This window comes from Alexandromys fortis, unplaced genomic scaffold (genome assembly GCF_014885135.2).
Source record: "Alexandromys fortis isolate MF-2015 unplaced genomic scaffold, M_Fortis_MF-2015_v1.1 scaffold_62, whole genome shotgun sequence".
NCBI lineage: Eukaryota > Metazoa > Chordata > Mammalia > Rodentia > Cricetidae > Alexandromys > Alexandromys fortis.
The window spans coordinates 3,997,331-4,002,006 of NW_026067942.1; the positions used below are offsets into that span (position 1 = coordinate 3,997,331).

The following is a 4,676-nucleotide window of genomic DNA, read 5'->3' on the forward strand; positions in this document are numbered from 1 at the left end:
CAATTTTATCAGAGTTTTAATAGAATCCCTTTCTTTACCCTTTCCTTGCTCAGAAATTACCAGCGGTTGAAAGTGAGGCCTTTATTAATTCAGATTTGGGGCTGGAGACATGGCTCTATAAATTCAAGGCCAGCCTGGTCTGCAGAGCAAATTTCAGGAGAGCAAGGGCAACATAGTGAGGCTCTTTATCAACAAATAAACTAAAAATTAGAATAAGTGCTTGCTTTGGCAGCATATGTATTAGAATTGTAATGATACAGAGACTATTAGCATGGCCTCTGCACAAGGAAAACACTCAAAAATAGTAATAATAACCCAGTGTTAGCAGTAATAAAGCTTAATGTCAGATTTATTTATAGGCTATCGTTGGTGTTTTTGATTTTAGCCATTCTGACAGGTGTAAGATGGTATCTCAAAGTTGTTTTGATTTGTGTTTCCCTGATTGCTAAGGAGGTTGAGCATGACCTTAAGTGTCCTTTCCCATTTAAACTTCTTCTGTTGAGAATTCTCTGTTCAGTTCAGTACCCCATTTTTTAATTGGGTTAATTAGAATTTTGATGTCTAGTTTCTTGAGTTCTTTATATATTTTGGAGATCAGGCCTTTGTCTGATGCAGGGTTGGTGAAGATCTTCTCCCATTCATTAGGTTGCCTTTTTGTCTTAATGGCAGTGTCCTTTGTATTACAGAAGCTTCTCAGTTTCAGGAGGTCTCATTTATTCAGTGTTGCTCTTGTTATCTGTGCTACTGGAGTTATACGTAGGAAGTGGTCTCCTGTGCCCATGTGTTGCAGACTACTTCCCACTTTCTCTTCTATCAGGTTCAGTGTGGCCGGATTTATATTGAGGTCTTTAATCCATTTGGACTTGAGTTTTGTACATGGTGATAGATATGGATCTATTTTCATTCTTCTACAGGTTGACATCCAGTTATGCCAGCACCATTTGTTGAAGATGCTTTCTTTCTTCTATTGTATACTTTTAGTTCCTTTATCGAAAATCAGGTGTTCATAGGTTTGTGGGTTAATATCCGGGTCTTTAATTCGATTCCATTGGTCAACGTCTCTGTTTTTATGCCAGTAACAAACTGCTTTCATTACTGTAGCTCTGTAATAGAGTTTGAAGTCAGGGAAGTTCCTTTAGACAGAGACCTTCATCAGAACAAGGACTGAGCTCCCAAGGTCCAGTTGAAGGGCAGAAAAAGGGAGAAGATGAGAAAGGAAGTCAGGACCACGAGGGATTGGTCCACCCACTGAGGCAGTGTGCCTGTTCTAATGGGAGCTCACCAAATACAGCTGGACCGGGACTGAAGGAGCATGCTATCAAACCGGACTCTCTGATGGTGGCTGACAATGGGGGCTGACTGAGAAGCCATTGATAAAGGCACTGGGACTTGTTTTTACTGCATGTACTGGCTTTTGGGGACCCTTGTCTATTTGGATGCACAGCTTCCTAGGCCTGGATGTAGAGTGGGGGGCCTTGGGCTTCCCACAGGGCAGGGTTCCCTGCATGCTCTCAAGCAGGGAGGGGGAGGGAGGAGAGGGAGTGGGTAAGCTGAGAGCCTGGAGGGGAATGGGAGGAGGGGAGGAAGTGTAAATTTTTTAATGGAAAAAAAAAAGAACTCCATAAAAGAGGGTTTCCACAAAATACACTTCAGAGTACTTTTTACTCCTCTTTTCAAAAGTGAGCATATCTATCCACAAATCATATGCTGGAAAATAAACGCTGTTAATTGAAAATCAAAAAATAAAAAATAAAAAAGTTCTCTCACTACTCAAAAAAAAATGAAAGATTTATTTATTATGTATACAGTGTTCTGCCTGCAGGTATGCCTGCACACCAGGAGAAGACACCAGATCTCATTATAGATGGTTGTGAGCCACCATGTGGTTGCTGAGAATTGAACTCAGAACCTCTGGAAGAGCAGCCAGTGCTCCTCTTAACTGCTGAGCCATTGCTTCTTGGACTTTTGGCTAAGATCAAGTGTAGTATCCATTCTTGTCAGTTTGGTTGTGTCTTATACAGAACAGAAGACTTGCATTTCAGTGGATTTGGCTTGTACACTTGGTATTAAACACAAGAACTCCACTTTACCTAGCTCAGGAGTTGCTTCTCTACTACATAGGAATTCAAGACCATCTTAGGCTATGTGAGCTCTTGACTAGAGGTGGGAAGGAAAAAAAAACTCCTAAAATAAATTTTATATTCCTCCAATTCTTCTTCTTCTAGAACATTTGTCAGATTATATTTTGAATTTATAACTGTGCCAATTAAACTGATGTGTGGGACAAGTTCGTGTTAATTTTATTTCGTGTTGTTTTATAAGTATTTTGTAGTTCCGTCTCGATTTATTGCAGTGACTATTTTTTCTACTGAAAGCGTAAGAATGTTGTGAAAAGTGTATATAAACATACTTTAGGGGGCACTTTTGATTTTTCTGCTGAATTTACCAATATGCCTGCCAGATCCCCAGCACAGTGTACTGCTGATTGTTCCAGATGCATAGTGCCCTGTGAAAACATACAGCCTGGTCTTCCGTTTGAGCTTCCTAGAGCTTGTTTTGGCTTTTCTTTTCCCTTACTTTTCCATATAGATTATGAAAACAGTTTATTAATATCTACAAAAATCTCTGTGGTTTTAATTAGGACTGCATTGACACTGTGAGTCACTTGGAGCAGAATTTGTGTCTCAATAGTATCTAATCTTTCATGTATTAGGCGCAATAAATTGCTTTTGTGCTTGATACATTTATCTCATCAACATTTGATAGAGCTCAATACACAGTAGTAAAGGTATTTTATTAGATTTGTACCTAATTGTTTCCTTTTAGGGGTACAATTATTAATGTTCCTTTAAGTAAATTAAAATTTAATTGTTTGTTATTGGCGTGTAGAAGACCATTGATTTTGATATAATAAAAGTTGGCTCAGCAACCTTGCTAAATTTATCATGAGTCTTGGGCACTTTGTTGTAGATTGCGGAATTCTACATGGATCTACAAAACAAACTTAAGGGCACTTTCATCCCTTTACCGTTAGTGAGGATGTTTGTCACCTATGAAGTTTAAAGAGAAAACCTTCTATCAGGTTGAAGAATTATCTCTTAGTTCTCATTTTCTGACATTTATTATAAATATGTCACATGGTTTCCTACATCTTATATTTTTGGATGATTAATTATGTGTTGATTTAAAAGCTATGAACTAATCTGCTCTCTCTGGGTAAGCCCTGCGTGGTGGCCATGTGGTGTCCTCTTTACTTGTTGCTGGGAGCTGCTTGCTGTGATCTGCAGGTGCATCCACCTATTCTCATAGAACTGCTCCCATTCTGCCTTTTCTTCAAGCGATGCCTTTACCTTGACGGTCATGCTGATTCTATCACTATAGAAGGATAGCCACTCCTTTCTTTATTTTGTAGTCAAATTGTATAAAACATGTTTTATGTATTTCTTAAATGTTGGTAGAATTTGCCAATAAACCCACTTTTACCTGTAATTTTCTTGGAGAAAGACCTTTAACTTGGAATGCAATTTCCTTAATAATTTGGAGTTTTTCTAGATGTTTCCTTTCAGCTGAGCTTTTTGATTTTAACCTTGAATATGCAAAGTTGGTCCTTTTCAAACCACTTGACAGCATTATGAGCAGAATGCTGTTTCCAGTGTACGTATTGATTGATTTCCTTCCATGGTAGAGTCTTAGAGGTCTTTAATTTAGTAGATTTAAAACAAAATACCTCTTGATTTTATTGATGTTTTTCTGATTTTTTTGTAAGTTTTTTGAGAATTTCATACAATGTATTTTGATCATAGTCAACCCCCTCCCAAAACTTCCCAGATTCACCTGCTTTCCTACCCACCCAACTTTGGGCCCAAGCTGTTCCATGCCAATGTATTCGGTAGAGTAGCTCTCTACTAAGACATGGTTGGCCTACTGGAGGCCACACCCCTTAAGATAACTGACTCTCCTCATCCTGGTAGCTCTCTTTGCCAGTGGTTCATCAGCTTGAGCTCGGCCTTCATGCTTCCCTCTTCACGCTAAGTATTGACTGGAGCTTGAGCAGGCCTCGTACATGCTGGCACCGCCATTGTGGGCTCCTCTGTCTAAGCACCCCGCTCGGTCTGGAGAATGCTGTTTCCTTTAGGCAGTCAGTCAGACACTGCCTCTGGGCCCTAGATCTCTCCTACCCCTCTTCCACACAGTCCCTGAGTCTTGGGTAGGGGCTGGAGGAGTGACAGATGTCATGCGGAACTTAGTGCTCCATGGTCTCTTCTCTACAGTTTGACAGTTTGTGGTCTCTGTGCTGAGCACTGTCTCCTGCTACACTATACACTACTCTTTGTAGGAGTGAGGCTGTGAAAATGGCCATCCTACAAAAAGTAATCTTACAGATTCAACACAGTTCCTATGAATCCTGACACAATTCCCCATAGAGAAATTGAAAAGGATAATGTTAAATTTCTTTTTGAAGAGAAAAAAAAAAACAATACTGGCCCAAACATCCCTGAACAATTCAAAATGAAAACCACTTGCTGCAGGTAACACCATCTCGATTTCAAGTTAGACCACAGAGCTGTAGTAATGAGAAAGGCGAAAAACAGGGTAACTGACTTAAAAACATTCACCTGGATCGAAGAACTAGCCTTGAGGACTGCAGCTAAGCGCATGAACCTTGTGCCAACTGA

General features: G+C 39.8%; 1 non-coding gene and 1 pseudogene across 1 annotated transcript; both read left to right on the forward strand.

Annotated features, from left to right (window-relative positions):
• The first annotated feature begins 216 nt into the window (after positions 1–216).
• On the forward strand, positions 217–324 carry LOC126505418 (U6 spliceosomal RNA). Its single transcript, XR_007592901.1, has one exon. It is a non-coding gene; the product is annotated as a U6 spliceosomal RNA (small nuclear RNA).
• A 1,625-nt stretch (positions 325–1,949) lies between these two features.
• On the forward strand, positions 1,950–2,155 carry LOC126505415 (uncharacterized; annotated as a pseudogene).
• Positions 2,156–4,676: the final 2,521 nt, after the last annotated feature.